The sequence below is a fragment of the Cibotium barometz genome, chromosome 35, assembly GCF_041138505.1.
Source record: "Cibotium barometz isolate CiBa-2024 chromosome 35, ASM4113850v1, whole genome shotgun sequence".
Lineage (NCBI taxonomy): Eukaryota > Viridiplantae > Streptophyta > Polypodiopsida > Cyatheales > Cibotiaceae > Cibotium > Cibotium barometz.
The window spans coordinates 4,921,701-4,944,291 of record NC_141080.1 but is presented as its reverse complement, the minus strand read 5'-3'; the positions used below and the strand labels follow the sequence as shown (position 1 = coordinate 4,944,291).

Below are 22,591 nucleotides of genomic sequence, written 5' to 3'. Positions count from 1 at the left end.
TGGCCTTAGGAGTTAGCACTAATTTATAAGTGAGTGTGTACACACTTCATTAAGTTTTGGGCGACCAAAACTCACTTATAAATTATGACTAGCCCAGTGTTCACACACACTTATGTCCCGAGGTGGACATAACCCAATGTCCACCGCCCAAACCTTATCCCCTTTGTACAAAGGGAGTAACCAGCCATGTGTCCACTCTAGCTTGCTCCACAAAGCACCTACCTGCCACCTACACTGGTGGACAACTCACCACCTCACTCCTCTTCCTCTCTCTAGAGATTGGCGCTTCCTTCATGAGGGCTGTTGGGCTGCATTTTCTGCACATTCTCCTTCCCAACTCCATTTCCAAGCTTGCTAAGGTGATTTTCAAGTTCCAAGAGTGATTCCGGATGCTAATCACTCTCCTACACACTCCCAATGACTGAAATTCAACAAAACAACTCTCTTTATTGCTGTAATTTCTGGTCTTTTTACTGAAAACCCTAATTTCAGCCCTCCTTTCTCAAGTTGAACCATAGGGGAAGCTTTCCCAAGGTTCCCTTCATCCTCTTGAGGACTTTTGTCGCGAAGAAAGGTGACAAATCGAAGATCTCAACACTCCAAGGACTTCCATCGCGAAGACTTCCGCTGTCATCGAGTCTACTTGCTATTATTGGTAAGGTTTTACGCTTAAATATGGAAGCAAGTAGCAGGAGGGAGGAACCGGATTACAAGATCACATACCCTGTGTAATGTTCTCTTGTCCTACGTGCTCTCTTGCAGATTGTTGCTACCATGTGTTGGTGGAACAATAGAGAGCAGATGGTAGGGAACATGGGCACTTGAGAGGGAAGTGTGGATTGCAAGTCTACAACGACAACCACTTGTTTGCAATACTGTATTCATATGCATTGGTATGGAAATCTGGTCAGAAATGCCCATGACACTATGTACTTGATTCTCCCAAGATCAATATACTTTATTTGAGGGAGGGGTCGGCCGTTCCGGCTCATTGTGTGTCTCTTGTCAATTCAGCAATTTACTTCTTGTATTTGAAGTAAATATTCCATCAAATCTTAGTGTATTTAAGTGTATTGATTAGCATTGTGTTCAACCAAGTTACACGTCGGCCACGATCCCCTCATCAGCTTCAAATCGAGGACATGCTCCACCGCCATCGAGCTACCTTTCCACGTGGCATCGCTGAGGGAGATAGATATCTCAACCATACTCATTAGCCCCATGCTTGATATTTTGGAGAGTGGTATACCATCTACTGGGGGCTGATGCTGCTCTCATGTTTCCATGTTCCTAGCATTCCATGATGAGCTTCCATGGACAGTTTTGTATCACCCAAGTGAGCTAGATATGTTTATGTTTTATTTTCCATTCCATGATGAGATATGCCGTGGACATTGTATCACTTTGGTCTCATAGGCCCATTGGGTCTTTAGTAGACGCTCTCTCTCTCTCTCTCTCTCTCTCTCTCTCTCTTGCATCAAGGTTCCTATTCAATTACTTAGGAGACAAACAAAGCTTCCGCACATGTGACATTTCCCAACTAAGTCTTGGTGTACTACACCTCCACCCCATGTCATGGTCCGCCCTATAGGTAAACAATTGGAATAACAGAGAAATAATTCACACATGTCCACTCATCTGACAACTCTCGTCCTAATGGAGCTCACAAGGAGATATACCGTGCGATCTCTCCCAATCCTAAGATATTCCGACTACTATCAGGCAATCTCGTCCTCCGCCACTTGGTTTCTCCTGTAAAATGCCCATCTGCACCAGCCCTTACCTGACCAGTATGGCATGTTCACAAGCCTCCATAAGGCCTACTGCGGGCTCTGTACAGCCTACTCAGCACCAGTACACCCTTTTACGCAATGCCTGCTGGCTACACACCTACGCAGCATCGCCTGCCTACTGTTGGCGGCCAGTTCAGAGCACAAACCAGCCTTAGACAGCCGCCTATTGCCTGTTAGACATCATCATCCCCTGCAACTATTGGCTCCTCTTTGGTATCCTGTTTGATCCCCTAGGGCTGACCTGGTCCGACCATGTTAGCATGAGGGGCTGGTCACCCCTCACACCTTTTTCCATCCTTTTTTTCCCCCATTTCTGGAGTCATGATATTATTTGCCCAGTCGTGTGCTGGTCGGCAGCCCCCTTTTTGGGCATATATTCAGCCTGGCCTGCCCCCCCTCACACACTGTATTTGCCTCTTGCATGCCTTGTGCCTCTGCGTTTTTGGCTTGCTGCAGTCCCTCACATACGAGATGATCTTCCCCCTCCTGCCCGGGACTTGTATCATCATGTTGTTCTTGTTTGGTTGATATTGAGAGCATGTATACACCTCCATTTTCTCCATCTCTCTCATACTCTCTCTCTCCTACGTTTCCACTTTCCCATCTTCCGCTGTGCATTCCTTCATGGTATCTGAGCTCCCGGTTCTGTTGTGGTGGTAGTGCCTCTTCCTTCAGCGTTTCCTACCTACATCACCTGAGGATGTTGTCCGCCTGTGTGAGATCGGCGTTCTGGAGATTCATGACTCCAGTGGCCTCAAGTTTGCAGTACAGAGGATTTTCCATCAACGTTTTCACCTTGGGTACAGTTGCGGGGCTGCTTTGCTGACTTTGGTCAGCGTTTTGCTGATTTTAGAACACCTACACCTACGTTTTGGTCCTGGACATCACACACTGGCCAGCGCTTCGCTGATTTCAGAGCACCGGCAACTTGCAGCTTTTGTGGCTCCCTCTTCTTCAGCGTTTTTTTTCTCAGCCCACATCACATTCAGTGCTGTCCGCCAGTCTGATGATCTGCGTTTTTTTTTAGATCAGCGACTTCTAGTGGCTTCAACTTACACTTTGAGCAGATCTGCAAAGCGTTCTCATCGCGGGGCGGTTTCGTGGCTGGATTTGGTGATTTGAGTCAGCGTTTTGCTGATTTTGGAGCATCTAGACCTGCGTTTCTTTTGTCCAGGCCTACACAGTACCTGGTTTCTACCTGTTCCTTGCCTTCCGTTGGTGGTGGAGTACAGATTTTGCAGTGTTTTGGCTGTGTTTTGCTTCCTGAACGAGTTTCCTACACTCAAGAGGGGTTCCATCTCCAGCTACGTCACTTGAGGATCAGTTTTCAGGACCTGTTCTATGCCTGTGGAGACTTTCTTCTACAACTGGAGTTTGCAGATTCTGGAGGAGAGTAGTTCTTTCTTGCCAAGAGTAGTGATCGTTTTAGAGATCATAAGCAATGTTTATTTAGTCCAAGCCTATGTTCTTTGCAGTGTTTGCAAAGAAAGGAGGGTGTTTTGCCTGTGGAGACTTTCTTCTACAACTGGAGTTTGCAGATTCTGGAGGAGAGTAGTTCTTTTTGTTAGAAGTCATCTCCTGTCCAGTTTTATACACCAGGGCCTTTGTTGTGGGTGTGCCCGCCCTTATGAGGTGTTTTATCATTTTTCCCCACTCTCCGTATTTTTCCCTATTTTTTCCCATTTTTTCTGTGGCTTGGGAGGCAGTTCTGAGTTGGCAGGAGCACTGAGTAGCTGGCCAACTGACCCATCAGCAGACAGGTGACTGGCCGACTGCCCAACAGCAGTCGTGGACCTCTGTACTGCTGGCCGACTGGGCATATACAGTCGTGGGCTTCATTCAGTGCTGGCCGACTGATGCTACAGTCGTGGAGGCTTTTTTCAGCAGGCCGACTGCTCATCTGGGGGCATATGAATAGGCCCCCAGCCCCCATACCACACTTGTATCATACCCGGGATTTTCTTGTGTATATCAGAGCACAGTTACACGCCTACATCTCTCTCTCTCTTGTGCTTTTTTCTGCATGCGTTTTTGCTCTTGTGTTCCCAGATCAGGTCATCATCTCCGCTGCGTATTCTGACATGGTATCAGAGCCTAGGCTCTAGATAGTTCTTGGGATTTGTGTGAGCAAGAGGGGGACTGTTTTGTGGCTGATTGGTGGACTGTTTTGGGCTGATCGAGAAGAGGAGAAGAAAGAGGAAGGCGAGCTGATTTGCTGGACAGCCACTTGCAGGTTTTAGTTCTTCTTTGTTCCCACCCACCCACCCTTTTCAGAGTACATCCCCGCAATGGCAGATCTGTATGAGATGGCCGAGAGGCATGTGAAGATCCCGACACTCCCCACGTTCCCGGTGGACCGTCAGTTGGACGGGAGCAACTACGGCATATGGAAGGTTATGATGGAATCTGTTCTGGAGTCTTACGACCTCGCTGATTTCGTCATTGTTGGGGTTCCACGGCCGGAAGTTGAGGAAGGGGAGTTACCGTCGATCCGAAAGGACCGAGAGGCTCAGACACACATGTGGGATCATGTCAACGCCAGGGTCCGTTCGTTTATTTTCCTGAACTGCACACCACAGGTAATCAATCATGTAAAGCATATGACGCTGGCCAGAGGTATATGGCAGCATTTGGCCTCACTTTACAACAGGGTATCGCCCATGAAGAGGATTTCCTTGGAAGTATAGATGCGGGTTATGAGCCGTGCAAAGTCGTCGACGATGCGGGAGCATATTAACAAGCTGCAGGCTCTTCAGCAGGAAGTTCTTCAGGCTGGGAACGAGATATCGTCAGAGGACATGGCCATCACGTTGCTGTCACATTTGCCCTCTTCGTACTCAGCATTTTACTCGTCTTTGATTACCAGTTTGGCAGGCTCAGCACCATCACGTGGGAAGAGCTTGTGCCCATGGTCCTGGACCAGGAGGAACGATTCACGAACCCTCCTCAGGGTGGAGGTTCGGAGGCCTTAACTGGCCAACGGTCGAAAGGCCGTAACTCGGGCAAAGGGAAGGCTTCATCGGAGAAGTCTTCTGAGAAGAAGTCCGACGCTGACCACGAGAAACTGAAGGCAAAGAGGACCTGTAATGATTGTGGCGAGAAAGGCCACTATTGGAGGCAGTGTCCCAAGCGGAAGACCGAGAAGGGTGAAGATTCCTCAGTAGCAATCATGAAGACTCCGGCTTTTGTGTACCTGGAGGTGATGGACACCGATGTTTCATTTTCTTCAGGCAGGGAGGAGATTGGAGGACTCTCCGCAACGGATACTCGGGAGTGGATTCTCGATAGTGGTGCTTCCAGGCACATGACTCCTTCCCGTTCCGATTTACAAGATCTCTGCAAGATTTCTGGTCATATTCTTACTGGGGATACGTCCACTATCCCAGTTCACAGTGAGGGCAAGATGGAGATAGTTCCCGATGGCAGAGGGGGGAAGCATTCCTCCCAGGTGTTGTATGTTCGGGCACTTGGTTTTCATCTGTTGTCAGTGCATCAGGTTTGCAAGACTCGCGTACGGGTGGAGTTTGATGAGCATTTTGTTGCTCTCCGAGACAAAGCAACAGGCCAAGTGGTTTGGGAAGGAGGAGTGGAGAATGGAGTTTACAGGCTTTCAGCACTCTCTCTCCCAGGTCCTCAGGTTCGTGATGAGTGGCAGTCTGGTAATGGCCACTCAAGTGTGGATACGCTGCAGGTGCGGGCTTTCCGGGACCAGATAGTGGATAGCTTGCCAGTAGATGGCAGCAGTTGGCAGGAACTTTCCAGTACTGATGTTGGTAGTTCTTGTGTTCGTCAGTCAGAGGAAGCTGAACAGGTCACTTATGCTCTGATGTCTCGTAGTGTTCGGGACATAGAACTTCCAGTTGTTGAGGATGTTCTTTCCACGGGGACCTTTCAGAAAGCCAGGCAGGTGGCAGGTGCTTACTTGCAGAAGGAGGTGGTTTCTCCAGGCTTTGCGGTTCCGGATTCAGAGGGGGTGATTGACAGGTTTCAGAAGGCCTTGCGTGGTCTTCAGCAGGTTTCCAGGACTTGTTTGTGCACCGTAACAGGTGTTGATCTTTTGTGAGCAGTGTGATGTCTCTGTGACTCAAAAGCTGTATGGTTCATTGATATGGTTGATGGACACCAGATTGGACGGGAGCTTCCTGATGAGGCAGTTGAGCTCATGGTTGCGGATGACTCTTTGGGAGGCAGGATTGCGTTCCCTGTGGTTTCTGCGGCATGCGAAGGATCAAGGACTCTTGTACACAGGAGGGGGATTGTTGAATGGAGTCCGACTCCACGGTTGAACGACTCGGTTTGGGGAGGAGATCCGGACACGAGGAGATCTACTTCCGGCCCAGGAGCAGTATTACGGAGCAGTAGGAGACAGTCATCTTTTGCCTTGTCGAGAACAGAGGCAGAGTACCGGGCTCTTTGTGATGCTGCTTGTGAGGTGGTGAGGATGCAGAGGTTGCATTGTAGGTTTGGGCTTCCACTAGAGGAACCCATGGTCATCCAGAGGCACTTTGTTCGTGAACAGATCGTTGCTGATGACATCTTGCTAGAGTTCTCTTCGACGGAGGATAGTACGGTGGACCTCTTCACGAAGTCGCTCTCTCAGGATTTGCTCAGGCGGCACCCCAGCTCCCAGTGGTTGGTTTCACAGCCAGGAGCTGAGAGGGGGTGTTAGAAGTCATATCCTGTCCAGTTTTATACACCAAGGCCTTTGTTGTGGATGTGCCCGCCCTTATGAGGTGTTTTATCAATTTTTTCCCACTCTCCATATTTTTCCCTATTTTTTTCCATTTTTTCTGTGGCTTGGGAGGCAGTTCTGAGTTGGCAGGAGCACTGAGTAGCTGGCCGACTAACCCATCAGCAGATAGGTGACTCGCCGACTGCCCAACAGCAGTCGTGGACCTCTGTACTGCTGGCCGACTAGGCATATACAGTCGTGGGCTTCATTCAGTGCTGGCCGACTGATGCTACAGTCGTGGAGGCTTTTTTCAGCAGGCCGACTGCTCATCTGGGGGCATATAAATAGGCCCCCATACCACACTTGTATCATACCCGGGATTTTCTTGTGTATATCAGAGCACAGTTACACGCCTACATCTCTCTCTCTCTTGTGCTGTTTTTTCTGCATGCGTTTTCGCTCTCGTGTTCCCAGATCTGGTCATCATCTCCGTTGCATATTCTGACACTTTCTTGCCAAGAGTAGTGATCTTTTTAGAGATCCTAAGCAATGTTTATTTAGTCCAAGCCTATGTTCTTTGCAGTGTTTGCAAAGAAAGGAGGGTGTTTTGCCTCTGAGGTCAATTGATATTCCTTCTTCCCTTTCCCATTGGTTGTCTTGGAGGCTGAGCTTCCCTACATGCTAGGAAGTAGGGAAGACACAAGGATGCTAGCAGTTCATAGGTTGCTGTGATAAGATTGATGCACATGCAAGAGAAAACCCACATGACTAGTGAGCATCTACACCTTCCTCATACTAACAGTGGTGTGACTAGTCATTTGTGTTTTTGATAGTAAACGCTTTCTGGTGGTAGCAAAGAGTCATAAGGTGCTTGTTATAAACGCTTTGTTTCCATCACCTTTTGCACAGGGGACATCAGAAAAAGTGGTGAGTGCATCACCTAGTTTAGTTCAGAAGAAGGGATTTAAGTTGAAAATGAACAAGGCAAAGTAAGGCAGGCAGGAAGATGCTGTAGTTTCAGGGAAGCCTGAAGTTCTGGGGTTTCATACTTCACACATACCACATGAAATTACTATTGCAGAGGCAAAGAGAGCTTGGAAGTCCTTACTACATGCTAGGAAGTAGGGAAGACACAAGGATGCTAGCAGTTCATAGGTTGCTGTGATAAGATTGATGCACATGCAAGAGAAAACCCACATGACTAGTGAGCATCTACACCTTCCTCATACTAACAGTGGTGTGACTACTCATTTGTGTTTTTGATAGTAGTTGGTTAGGAGTCCTATGTATTTTGATTACTATGGTTTTAGTGGCGATGGTCTTGGATTTGTGTTTTTGATAGTAGTTGGTTAGGAGTCCTATGTATTTTGATTACTATGGTTTTAGTGGCGATGGTCTTGGATATGGATTCCTACGTTTTGTTTGCTATGGTTTTAATTATGAATTTCTATGTTTATTGGTTCACCAAATAGACAACAGCACAATTATGTTGCTACAGTCTTATCATGAAGCGAGGATGCAAGTCATTGTTGTAGATGTAGTGATAGCAAAACATAGCTTTAATGAATTATGTTTGATGGGACGTGAATACGAGGTTGTGTGAGATTGTGTTTGGGATGTACATACTTGTTTGTAATGCCTAAAAACACATTTTTGTTTTTTCTTCCATGTAAAATCAACTGCCAGAGTATGCCGAAGATATTGCAAGATCCATGGCTAAAGATCCACAATTTGAGGTGGACCATGAGGAGCATTGCCACACAAGTGCCACTTGTTTATTGATGATGAGTGTGATAAAACATAGGCTTGATATGGTTGAGCTATTGGATATTATCTTCCTTGGTTTTTTACACCCAATCTTTGAGTTTCAATGTATGAGCTTACGAGGCCATGTAGCTCAATTTTGTGTTGTGAAGGCCATATGATTAGGAAATATTTGTACTACCAATTATCACAACTTATACCTATTCATCTCCCTTGCTCAATCTCACAATCAATATTTTTTTGGTTTGGTGTCAATGTGCTTATGAATGTACCAGAGAAGATATGCATTGAAGTGCAATCAATGTGCTGAAACCCATGAGAGACATACACACAAGCATGCAAACACCTGGTTGCACCAATTTGAAGACAATGTAAATCGCTTGTGCAATGATGAATACCCTTCTCAATAGGAGGTCTTTTGCCATGCCCCGCTCGATTTTTTGGTTTGCTCGAAAAAAGTCGCTCGGAGTATGGTAGACCTCAAATGTGAGAGAGCCAAAAAATATCCTCATCGGAAACCTCTAGAAGGCACCCTCCTCCAGAATCCTCCACGCGCTAAGCTATAAATTTTTTAATATTCCCAAGGTTTAGTCCCCTCACTCATAGGGTTATCTCCATTCACTAAAATAATTAATGCAAAAAATCACTCATAATGTACACCACCTTCTAGACATATTCAGGCTATTAATTAATTAATTAATTAATTAAATATTAAGGTTCAAACTAAGGTTTGAACCTTAATACATCTGCCCACCAACCTGCACATAGGAGTCGGGCAAGATGGAGACAATTGGAAGGGCGGTGAGAGAGAAGCCACGCACGCGAGAGAGAGAGAAGCAGCAAGAGCACGGATGCTGCAAAAGAAGAAGCCGCGGGCGTGAGAGAGAGAACTGAAGAGATAAATATGCGCGCGTGAGAGAGAGAGAGAGAGAGAGAGAGAGAGAGAGAGAGAGAGAGAGAGAGAACTCTCTGGAAAACTCCCGTAAGATCCCACCAGCCTCCCACTGCCACATGTCAAAAGCAAAAAAAAACCTTTTTAAGGTTTTCAGCTTACACCTATAATAAGGTACCTTAATACATATGTCCACCAACCTGCACTAGGAGTCGGGCAAGACGGAGACAGTTGGAAGGGCGACGAGAGAGAAGTTGCGCACACGAGAGAGAAGCGATGAGAGCACAGACACTACGAAAGAAGAAGTCATGGGCGCGAGAGAGAGAACTGAAGAGATATATACGAGAGAGAGAGAGAGAGAGAGAGAGAGAGAGAGCTGGAAAACTCCTGTAAGATCCCACCAGCCTCCCATTGCCACATGTCATAAGAAAAAAAAAACTTTTTAAGGTTTTCAGCTTACACCTATAATAAGGTTGAAGTCTCCTCTCAGTCTCTCACTAATTAATTAATAGCAAAAAAGAAATTTGGTCCCATATTATTATGGAAGGCCATGGAAGTTGTACATACATATGTATCATAGTAATATAGTGAATACACAGTGCTTAGTGTTCCTAATCTGAAGGCTTAGGTCTGGATCAAGTACAACAAGGCTTCCGCATGAACTCTGGTATCAAAGCATTCTACCCTCCCGAACAGTTTGTTTTGCTCAGAGGGTAGAGAGGTGTAGGATGGAGCCTGTTGTCAATCTCACAAAATAGATGAGGTATACGCAGACCACGTCCTCTGGTGGTTGTAAAACTTGTAAGAATCAATGATCTAGAACTATAGCTTCTCGAGGCTTTCCTCTGTCCGCAGGCAATGGTGAGATACTCTGCCCAGGAGATGCATACGTTGACGTAATCTGGTTCAACAGAATTTCGTGTTAAGGAGGCACGGAGAAAGAAAGCATTAGCTTGTGCAGAGACAACCGCGAAGAAGAAAGTGTGGAGGGCAAAGAGCGGGACACAAAAGCCTGCCCGGCTCCTTGGATTTGCAGGTAGCAGCACACTACAAGGGCCTTCAAAGTTTTCGTGCTGCAGTGTTTTCCAGACGACACCACCACCTCTTGGGTGTGTTCCCATGTGTACAATTATGCAGCTTTTCATGCATGTGTATAAGGTTTTGCCGGTTGTAAAGGATATGTATTAATTCCAAAGTCAAGCATTGTTGTATGAGAAGTTGTAGGAGCCATTGAGTGTGTGGTTCAGTAGATTAGGAGTCAAGGGGTTGGAGGGTTAGACCGGTGCATTAGGGAGAAGATGACTTGGTAACTTGAGTACTCAAGTTTGTCTTTACCCTTCTCATGCGTATATGATGGATAATGGTTATTTTTGTAATTGGGTTAGTGAACACCAAGGTGGAAATACATGTTTGTGGGAGCTATGTATTTGTTTCAAGTTCCTTCACCGGGACGGTGAAGTCTTATCACCGGGGATATCTGTAGGCAGGGTCAAATGGCTAATGCATGGAGTTGGCACTTGGTTGATTATTTGGTCCGTTCACATGTGAAAGCAGGACAAGGGTGTGTAAGTTATCCCATATGCCTTTGAGATTGTAAAAGGGCCATGGTGCCATGAAAATGTATAAAGGGGAGTCTCCTCTCATTTGAATTGACCAATATCATTTTCCTTTGTTTATTTTTGTACGTGGTCTTCCAAAATGGACTGAAAAAAGGCTGCCTATTGACTGACTATGACGTGCCCCAAGAGTGGGGATCAAATGGTCTAATCACTAACTATTGCTTGTTATTTACAAGCTCTTATGAAAATCCCTGCAGCCCCTAACTGCTGTCGGCCAGCAGAGGACAAGCACAAACATCATATAATATCATTTAAATTCTATTGACTTTGTCCATTTGGTGCTTTATGATCTGGTCGACTTGGGGGGGGAGGGGGGCGGGTGTTGAATTTGGACTTCTTCTTTACCTACGAGAACCTAAATCTAACCTAGATTTGCTACTTAATCGAGGATTAACTAGGAGACTAGCCATGTCCATGTATGTGAACATGACATTCCCTCCTGCTAAACTTGATGACGGATTAGAAACTTGTCATCCTTCCTCCCTAGACTACTAACTTTGTACTTTGATTGCTTGACTTTGAAACTTTGACTGAAAACCCTGTCACTCCTTTGATTCCACTCCAAGTCTAGTTTGAGAATTGTGCATCTATTGTCAAAATATGCAGCGGAGATGATGACCAAATCTGGGAACACAAGAGCAAAAACGCAGGCAGAAAAACAGCACAAGAGAGAGACAGATGTAGGCGTGTAACTCTGCTCTATATACACAAGAAGATCCCGAGATATGATACAAATGAGGTATGGGGGCTGGGGTCCTATATATACCTCCCTAGAGGGCAGTCGGCCAGCATAAAGAAAAGCCCACGACTGATAAAAGATCCCACGACTGCATAAATGCAGTCGGCCAGCAAACTGGTGCCCACGACTGATCAAAAACAGTCGGCCAGCAGCAAGAGTGCCCACGACTGATAAACACTCAATCGGCCAGCACTGTACTGCTCTTGGCACCCTCTGGCAGCCCTCCCAAGCCTCAGAAAAAATGGGAAAAATAGGGAAAAAATACGGGGAGTGAGGAAAAATGATAAAACACCTCATAAGGGCGGGCACACCCACAACAAAGGCCCTGGTGTATAAAACTAGTCAGGAGATGACTTCTAACACCCCCTCTCAGCTCCTGGCTGTGAAACCAACCACTGGGAGCTGGGGTGCCGCCTGAGCAAATCCTGAGAGCGACTTCGTGAAGAGGTCCACCGTACTGTCCTCTGTCGAACAGAACTCCAGCAAGATGTCATCAGCAACGATTTGTTCACGAACAAAGTGCCTCTGGATGACCATGGGTTCCTCCAGTGGAAGCCCAAACCTGCAATGTAACCTCCTCCTGCTCCGTAAAACTGCTCCTGGGCCATAAGTAGATCCCCTCGTGTCCGGATCTCCTCCCCAAACCGAGTCACTCCAACCGTGGAGTCGGACTCCATCCAACAATCCCCCTCCTGTGTACAAGAGTCCATGATCCTTCGCATGCCGCAGAAACCACAGGAAACGCAATCCTGCCTCCCAAAGAGACATCTGCAACCAAGAGCTCAACCGCCTCATCAGGAAGCTCCCGTCCAAACTGGTGTCCATCAACCAGATCCATGAACCATACAGCTTCTGAATCTCAGAGACATCACACTGCTCACAAGGATCAACACCTGTTACGGTGCACAAGCAATACCTGGAAACCTTCTGAAGACCACGCAAGGCCTTCTGAAACCTGTCAACCACCCCCTCTGAATCCGGAACCACAAAGCCTGGAGTAACCACCTCCTTCTGCAAGTAAGCACCTGCCACCTGCCTGGCTTTCCGAAAGGTCCCCGTGGAAAGAACATCCTCATCTACTGGAGGTTCTTTGTCCCGAACACGACGAGACATCAGAGCATAAGTGACCTGTTCAGCTTCCTCTGACTCACGAACACAAGAACTACCAACATCAGTACTGGAAAGTTCCTGCCAACTGCTGCCATCTACTGGCAAGCTATCCACCACCTGGTCTCGGAAAGCCCGCTCCTGCAGCGTATCCACACTTGAGTGGCCATTACCCCACTCATCACAATCCTGAGGACCTGGGAGAGAGAGTGTTGAAAGCCTATAAACTCCATTCTCCACTCCACCTTCCCAAACCACTTGGCCTGTTGCTTTGTCCCGGAGAGCAACAAAATGCTCATCAAACTCCACCCGTACGCGAGTCTTGCAAACCTGATGCACTAACAACAGATGAAAACCAAGTGCCGGAACATACAACACCTGGGAGGAATGCTTCCCCCCTTTGCCATCGGGAACTATCTCCATCCTGCCCTCACTGTGACCTGGGATAGTGGACGTATCCCCAGTAAGAATATGACCAGAAAGCCTGCAGAGATCCTGTAAACCGGAACGGGAAGGAGAGATGTGCCTGGAAGCACCACTATCGAGAATCCACTCCCGAGTATCCGTTGCGGAGAGTCCTCCAATCTCCTCCCTGCCTGAAGAAAATGAAGCATCGGTGTCCATCACCTCCAGGTGCACAAAAGCCGGAGTCTTCATGATTGCTGCTGAGGAGTCTTCACCCTTCTCGGTCTTCCGCTTGGGACACTGCCTCCAGTAGTGGCCTTTCTCGCCACAATCATTACAGGTCCTCTCTGCCTTCAGTTTCTCGCGGTCAGCGTCGGACTTCTTCTCAGAAGACTTCTCCGATGAAGCCTTCCCTCTGCCCGAGTTACGGCCTTTTGACCGTTGGCCAGTTAAGGCCTCCGAACCTCCAGCCTGAGGAGGGTTCGTGAATCGTTCCTCCTGGTCCAGGACCATGGGCACAAGCTCCTCCCACGTGATGGCGCTGAGCCTGCCACCACTGGTAATCAAAGAGGAGTAAAATGCTCAGTACGAAGAGGGCAAATGTGACAGCAACGTGATGGCCATGTCCTCTGACGATATCTCCTTCCCAGCCTAAAGAACTTCCTGCTGAAGAGCCTGCAGCTTGTTAATATGCTCCCGCATCGTCGATGACTTTGCAGGGCTCATAACCCGCATCTGTACTTCCAAGGAAATCCTCTTCATGGGCGATACCCTGTTGTAAAGTGAGGCCAAATGCTGCCATATACGTCTGGCCAGCGTCATGTGCTTTACATGATTGATTACCTGTGGTGTGCAGTTGAGGAAAATAAACGAACGGACCCTCGCGTTGACACGATCCCACATCTGCGTCTGGGCCTCCCGGTCCTTTCGAGTTGACGGTAACTCCCCTTCCTCTACTTCCGGCCGTGGAACACCAACAACGACGAAATCAGCGAGGTCGTAAGACTCCAGAACGGATTCCATCATCACCTTCCATATGCCGTAGTTGCTCCCGTCCAACTGACGGTCCACCGGGAACGTGGGGAGTGTCGAGATCTTCACATGTCTCTCGGCCATCTCAGACAGATCTGCCATAGCGGGGATGTACTCTGAAAAGGGTGGGTGGGTGGGAACAAAGAAGAACTAAAACCTGCAAGTGGCTGTCCAGCAAATCAGCCCGCCTTCCTCTTGCTTCTCCTCTTCCCGATCAGCCCAAAACAGTCCACCAATCAGCCACAAGACAGTCCCCCTCTTGCTCACACAAATCCCAAGACCTATCTAGAGCCTAGGGCTCTGATACCATGTCAGAATATGCAGCGGAGATGATGACCAAATCTGGGAACACAAGAGCAAAAACGCAGGCAGAAAAACAGCACAAGAGAGAGACAGATGTAGGCGTGTAACTCTGCTCTATATACACAAGAAGATCCCGAGATATGATACAAATGAGGTATGGGGGCTGGGGTCCTATATATACCTCCCTAGAGGGCAGTCGGCCAGCATAAAGAAAAGCCCACGACTGATAAAAGATCCCACGACTGCATAAATGCAGTCGGCCAGCAAACTGGTGCCCACGACTGATCAAAAACAGTCGGCCAGCAGCAAGAGTGCCCACGACTGATAAACACCCAATCGGCCAGCACTGTACTGCTCTTGGTACCCTCTGGCAGCCCTCCCAAGCCTCAGAAAAAATGGAAAAAATAGGGGAAAAATACGGGGAGTGAGGAAAAATGATAAAACACCTCATAAGGACGGGCACACCCACAACAAAGGCCCTGGTGTATAAAACTAGATAGGAGATGACTTCTAACATCTATTCCACTTTCGCCATGCCTGCAATCACTTTTCCCTTAACACTGTAGGTGACTAGAATGCTGTTAAGACATATCCATCTTTTTGTATCATAGGCAGTCTTTTCTTCAGTCCATTTTGGAAGGCCAAAGATCATGGAAGTTGTTAAGACATATCTATCTTTCTGTATCATAGTAATATATTGAATACATAGTTCATCTCTTTCTTCTCTCTACCGTCTATTCATTAGTATTCCTAATCAGTAGCCTTAGGACTGGATCAAGTATAGCAAGGGTTTTGCATGCAACATTGGTATTGAAGCATTCAAACTCAGCCATCTAAGCACTAAGCTATCCCAAGAAAGGTGCACAGATCCATGGAAGATTTCAGCCAGGGTAGCATTTATGAGGTGGTTGGCACAAACAAAACAAGAGGGAAGCATTCCTTGGGAGTTGTGTGGTCAAAGAAGCATACCATTGCTCTTAGATTAGTTCCAAAGTTGGAGCATGAGGCATGATCATTCTTAGCAGGGGACCATAGCTGTGTTAAGAGAAAAGGGATTGTAGGCATGGGGACAAAGTGGAACATATGCACAGTTTCCAGACCAGAATTGGAGTGGAATTAGAGGAGTGACAGGTTTCCAGTCGAAGTGTTAAAAGTCAAGCAATCAAAGTACATAGTTAGTAAACCAGAGAGGAAGGATGATAGGTTTTCAACCCATCATCAAGCTTAACAAGAGGGAATGTCACGTGCACACGTGGACATGGCTAGTCTTCTAGTTAATCCTTGATTAGGCAATAAATCTAGGCTAGATTTAGGTTTTGGTAGGTAAAGTATAAGTCCAAATTTAGTCCACCAGTTGGCCGAGGTTATAAGCACCAAATAGACAAAGTCAACAGCATTTGAATGATATTATATGATTTTTGTGCTCATCCTCCATTGGTCTATGAGGACAAAAGGACGAAAGGACCAGATCTACGAGAGATCATAGCAAAACAACATAGCATGAAATGGGTGAGTGAGTGTATATATGATAGTGAGTGAAAACATGTACAAGAGGCTTTTTGATGTGAGGAGACTCTGAGTAGAAGACCAGTGCAAAAGCATAGACGATGTTGGAGCTGAAGCACGGTCGATGACGAAGGCTTGCGTCTCGCTGGATGCAGAGGCACTCCGAAGTGGTAGTGGGCAGTGGATGGTGAAGTGATACAAACTCTAATGTGACAAGGGTGCTGCGGTACCTGAGGGGTGATGAGGAGCAGAGGGCTGCCGTCCCGAGTGGTGGTGGTGCAAGCATTGGTGACTAGGGTGCTCCAGCCTCCAATACTTGAGAGATGGAGAGGAGCAGAGAGGGCTGCCATCCCGAGTGGTGGAAGTGGTGCAAGCTCTGGTGACAAGGGTGCTGCAATACCTAAGGGATAGAGAGGAGTAGAGAGGGCTGCCGTCTCCAGTGGTGTGAGATGGTGAGCAGAGAGTGGGCTGCCATCCCAAGGTAAACTGTAGAAGAAAAATGATGAAGTACTATACCAGAGAGCGGGTTGCTGTCCCAAGATATGTACTGATGATAAAACGCTGAGGTGTTGTACTATGTAGCAGAGAGGGCTGCTGTCCCATGAACTGAAGATAAAGACGCTGAGGTGAAGTAAATGGCAGAGAGGGCTGCTGTCCCATGAGCTGAAGATAAAGGCTGAGGTGATGTATGTAGTAGAGAGGGCTCCTGTCCCATAAAACGCTGGTGAGCTCTATATAGCAAAGAGGGCTGCTGTCCCATGAGCTGAGATAAAACGCCTGTGTGCTTTGTGTAGCAAAGAGGGTTGCTGTCCCATGAATTGATGTAAAACGCTAGTGTGTTGGAGCATACAGGCGATGATGATGCAGCAGATGTAGTGCAGGCCCCGACAACAGCAACAACCATGAGGTGTGGTACCAGAGATATGGTCTATGAAGTGGTACTGAATATAAGAATATGGCACAACGGAAAGAGATAGCAAGACAAAGCACAATAGACAATGCAATAGATACACAATGGAGAGAATTTAAAATTTTGATTATACCAAAGAGGCACAAGTGATGGTGCTGTCCACCCGTGCGCTCTCAAGTAGAGCTTAGATGGTGATCTAGACAGATTCTGGATGGAGGATGTACGAAGTGTAGAATGGGGTGGATACTCACAAGCATTGGTACCTTAGCTCATGGCAACCATGTCCATATATAGTACTGTAGGTGGTGTGGTAGACGCATATACAACAAGGATGGTTACACTGCATAGACACAGTCACTGCCCGCGTATCAAGAACGTGACCTACTGACCACCACCCACTAATGATGGACCTGGTATTTGAGGGAATATTCCTCATACAGTTGCCTCGGGGGCTCCCGCCCCCTGTGAGGGCAAAAGGACGAAAGGACCAGATGTACGAGAGATCAGAGGAAAACCACATAGCATGAAATATGTGAGTGAATATATATATATATATATATATAATGGTGAGTGCAAATATGTACAAGAGCCCTGAGGTGTGAGGTGGCTCTAAGTAGAAAGACCAGTGCAGGAGCAGAGATGATGTCGGAGCTGAAGCACAGTCGGTGACGAAGGCTCATGTCGATGTGAGGCAAAGCACTCCGAGTGGTGGTCGGTGTCGAAGGCTCTCGTCGGTGGATGCAGAGGCACTCCGAGGTGGTAGTGGCAGCGGAAGATGAGGTGATGCAGGCTCTGATGACAAGGGTGCTGCTGTACCTGAGGTGGTGGACGAAAAGCAAAGAGGGCTGCCGTCCCGAGTGGTGGTGGTGGTGCAAGCTCTAGTGACAAGGGTGCTGCGTACCTGAAGGATGGTGATGAGACGAGAGGGCTGCCGTCTCGACTCATGCAAGCTCTGGTAACACGGCTGTTGCGTACCTGAAGTGGAAAGGAGCAAAGAGGGCTGCCGTCCCGAGTGGTGCAAGCTTTGGTGACATGGGTGCTGCGTACCTGAAGTGGAAAGGAGCAGAGAGGGCTGCCGTCCCAAGTGGTGCAAGCTTTGGTACACGGGTGCTGCGTACTTGAGGTGGATGTCGATGGTGAAGATGAGAGGAGAGTGGGCTGCCGTCTCGATGGTATGAAGAGAGTGGGCTGCTGTCCCGATGGTCAGAGCTCAGGCAAAAATGCTGATATGCTCTATGTATAGCAGACGGGTTTGTTGTCCCATGGGCTGTGGTAAAACACAGATGATATGCTGATGTAAGCACTGATGTGAGCCCTGATGAAAGCGCTGATGTAAGGCTGAAGATAAACGCTGATGTCAGCCCAGATGTAAGCGCTGATGTAAGGCTGAAGCTAAACTCTGATGTCAGCCTAGATGTAAGCGTTGATGAAAGGCTGAAAACGTTGATGTAAGCCTGAAGTGAAATGGTGATGTCAACTTGATGTAGGCGGCCTGTACCGTGGGATAGCAGAGAGGGCTGCTGTCCCACGGTGGCCTGTAGCAGAGAGTGGGCTGCTGTCCCGGGTAGTGGCCATATGGTACCGGATATGACAATGAAGTGGTACACCAATGATGAAAGATAGGCAAGGCTATATATACTGAGGGGGGGGGAGCTAGTTGGTCCTCCTAAAAGGTGCAAGCCAGCAACCAAGACAAAAAAACCCCAAATAAATCATAAGATACCTAGAAAAATACTCTTTTTAGGGTTGGGAAAAATACACAATAGCTGAAGTGACAAGTGTGAGGCCACTTGTCTCACTTTGATCCACTTTCTAACAAATGTCAGGCCACTTGTCTCACTTTGGTCCACCTCCTTGCCACATGTCCCAATCTAAGAGATGGGTCCTTCCATAAACTTTCTCTCTAAAAATATCCCAACTTGTAGACATTCTGTCATAGGCACTTTGCCAACTCTTGGTATCTGCTCAATTCCAGATATAATGACGCGAACAAAATTTCCATCGGAGTCGGGCCAAAAATAGCAACTCTCCTAAATTTTAGAAGTGTGGTCCTTTGTATTCTAGGATAATCCCCCATTCCCAAAGCTTGTACTTTCCAAATATTTAAACATCGTGGAGTCCACCAGACCCCTTTCAGACTGGAAAATGTCTAGGCTGGTGACATCCTCCCCAACTTCTTAAAAGTTGTCCGCAGCTTTAAGCTTCAAGCCATATATTCAAGATATAATCATGTCCCATCGATTGGGCGAGACGAGACAGTCTCAAAAATCGAATATAACTGAAGAATCTATGTCCCAAAGAAATGGGCAAGACTAAATAAGTCTCCATAATACCAATATAAAAATCATGTCCCAAGATAAATGGGCGAGACAAAAACAGTCCCATAAGTCCAAATATCATAATCATGTCCCAAGATAAATGGACGAGACAAATCAATCCCATAAGTCCAGATATCATAATCCATGTCCCAAGTAAATGGGCGAGACAAAACAGTCCCACAAGTCCAGATATCATAATCCATGTCCCAAATAAATGGGCGAGACAAAACAGTCCCATAAGTCCAGATATCATAATCCATGTCCCAAGTAAATGGGCGAGACAAAATAAGTCTCCTGCCAACAAGACATCGGTCCACATGACCCTTGGCATAGACATAAGTCCCATCATGTCCACTTTACCACTTGCACTCTGTGTTGATACTCTAACCACACACCTTGGATGAGAGGTGGGCTCAAGTAACAAGATAAAACAATCACTCGCAGGCATAGATAACCTGGTGTTCCATAAGCATTTTTGCTACACATAGTTTTTAGAAATTTCGGCCACCAATAGTTTGTAGGCATTTCGGCCACCAACTCACACTACCCTCTCAAGTGCCCATGTTCCCTTCCATGTGCTCTCTATTGTTCCACCCACACATGGTAGAAACAATCTTCAAGAGAGTACGTAGGACAAGAGAACACTACACAGGGTATTTTGTGCTTGTCACTACCCTTTGAAGTGCCCATGTTTCCTTCCATCTGCTCTCTATTGTTCCACCCTCACATGGTAGAAACAATCTTCAAGAGACCACGTAGGACAAGAGAACACTACACAAGGTATGTGAATCATGAGTTTCATAAGTCCAATGCATCCCAAATAAAGGGAGCCAAAAAGAATAATCCATCCCAGTAAAAGGAAGCCATAAACATAATCCATAAACCTGAGGATGGATCCAAATTCCTAGAAAAGAAGTCCAAGAATCCATAGACCTGTATACCATAATCCTTGTATACCATAACTCTTACCACATACTCTATGCTAACCACACACCTTGGAGTAGAGGTGGACTTTATCCATAAAAGCATCATATCCATGAGATATCCAAAGATTTCTTCTCTATAAACTCGGACAGATTTGTCCATAGAAATTGCTTGTGAAGCCCAATATGTATATAAATCTCGTCCAAGAAAGAAATCTCCATGGATATAATCCATCCCAATAAAGAGAGCAATAAACAATGTTTCCCTGAAACCATCTCAAGGCAAGCAACACCACCTTTCTCCTTGCATGGCTATACAAGGGTTAGTGAACATCAAAAACACTTCGTAGTAAATAGCAAAAGCACCAACTTTGCAAACTCAAAGTACACTTAGCTTTTCTTTGCCAGGTTGATCATGAAGCCAAAAGAAATATCTCGTCACCATATCCTTAAGACATCCTGATATATATCTCCATATAGCTTGCCTGTAAGCTTGATAATATAATCCACAATATCCATATGGAAAGAGTGCTAAAAGTGTGCACATAAAGCCAACTCCATACTTCCAAGGTAAAATTTTGTGAATTCATAAATCCTTAGATCAACAAGCTGTCTATTGCTCATGCTCTTGCTTCATAAGCTATGAAGCGGCTGGCCATGCTTAACAGTAATGATGATACTTGAGATCTTTTCTCTTCCTTATTGATAGAAGGAAGCCTTCGCTTCCAAGAAAGCCTATGCTCTGATACCAATGAAACTCGCGGCGGGTGCCTAGGGGACTAGGGCATTTGACACACTTTATGATACCATCAATGCATATTAAAACATTTAAACATGGCTCCAGCCTTGACACATATCCATCATCACTTTGCATAAAACATAAAAGCTAGACAAAACATCCACAAATGCTGAAAATGGAGCTTGCACATGTGACACCGCATAGAGGTCGGAATGGACCGACCCCTCCTTGGAGTATTTTATTACCCAAGGAGAATAATATCATGTACAAGCTTTGAGGGCCTTACTCTCCCCACGGGAGATGCCGGATTATCCATATACAAATGCCATAACACAACCCAACACGAGGCTACCAAGCCAGAACATAGGCTGTAGAAATGCCGAGCCAACAATATAATCCATATACCTCCCTGTGGGTACTGATTCTTCCCCAAAAACCACGCGTCTTCATGCAATAGAGCTGGTACAACAAGTACAACTCTCCATTCAGCCGGTACAGCAAGTACAATGGCTGGTACAGCAAGTATAATGGTTGGTACAGCTAGTACGGTGGCAAGTACAACAAGTACAAATGTTGGTACAATAGGTACAATGACTAGTACAGCAAGTACAATGGCTGGTACAATCGGTGCGGTGGTTGGTACAACAAGTACAACAAGTACAAATACTGGTACAACAAGTACAATGACTAGTATAGCAGATACAATAGCTGGTACAACTGATACGATGGCTAGTGCAACAGGTACAGTGACTAGTACAACTGGTACGATAGCTGGTATAGCAGGTACAACAAGTACAAATGCTGATGCAACAAGTACAATGGCTAGAAATCATAATAAATGATTAAATACCCTTGCCTTCAGTATTTCTTCGCGATGGAAGCCTCCAAAACAGTCCCCAACAGCCGGTATTCTTCATGGGCAGCCTTCAAGAGAGAGAGAAAGAGAGTAGCCATCATTAGGGCAGCCTTCAACGGTGGTAGAGGCTAGTGTGTAGCAAGAGAGCCTCCATTAATGAAGAGAGAGGGCTCCAATTTATAGATTTGGGCCTCCCATGAGCTAAAATGGCAAGAGAAGGCTACGATGACAAGTGGAGAGCCACACAATAGCTGAAGTGACAAGTGTGAGGCCACTTGTCTCACTTTGATTGCCAAAGTAGAAGTAAGTACCTTCGAGGTGTTCATAACCAAATCATTAGTTAAATTTATTTCTTCTAGGTGACAATTAAAAGGAGGAGAAACAAATGGACCCAAAACCCAGTGAATCACCCTAGGTCTTGTCCATCCCACACAACAATGTAGCCACTCAAGTGACTAGTGACTACAAACCTTGAGACAGACATTTATGCACCTGTAGAAACTGGTAGTGGCACCGTTTCTTTGAAGAAAGATGGCCCATCAATGGCCCGTGATGGAAGTCAAGCGGATAAGTGAAAAAGTGTGTACTTGTACTCAAAAGAGCATGGAACTTTCCAAGGTTTGGACAATGTAGGGTTAAACATCGATGTTGCATGAGCACTACAAGGTCGACCAATTTTCTTAAACCATTTACAAAAGATTCTTAAACCATTTACAAAAGATTCTTTCATAATTGCATCAAGCCATGGATGCCAATTTTCTTTTCCAAAACCCTTTTTGCTCCAAATCAAATTTTTCATAGATGTTAATTCTTAGAACGAGGTAATCCAAATGTCCACAGATGCATCATGGCATGGATGCCCATTTGCCAAAACAAGAAAATTTAATACATGTATCATGAATTCCATGAACTACATACCTGGGAGTCCGCCTGGTTCTGCCTCCAGCCGGGGACCTGAAAGGGCCGGGTCTGCGTGCAGATCGCTCAAAGTAGCGCCCCCCTTTCCTTGGACC

General features: G+C 46.4%; 1 protein-coding gene across 1 annotated transcript in view; it reads right to left on the bottom strand.

Annotated features, from left to right (window-relative positions):
• LOC147618086 (uncharacterized) overlaps nt 1-22,591 on the bottom strand; it is a 51,545-nt gene that overhangs the window by 28,911 nt on the left and 43 nt on the right. Inside the window, exon 1 of the mRNA XM_086775330.1 lies at nt 22,497-22,591. This exon is cut by the window's right edge and continues 43 nt beyond it. The gene's annotated coding sequence lies outside the window, so the exon portion shown is untranslated. The remainder of the gene's footprint in view (nt 1-22,496) is intronic.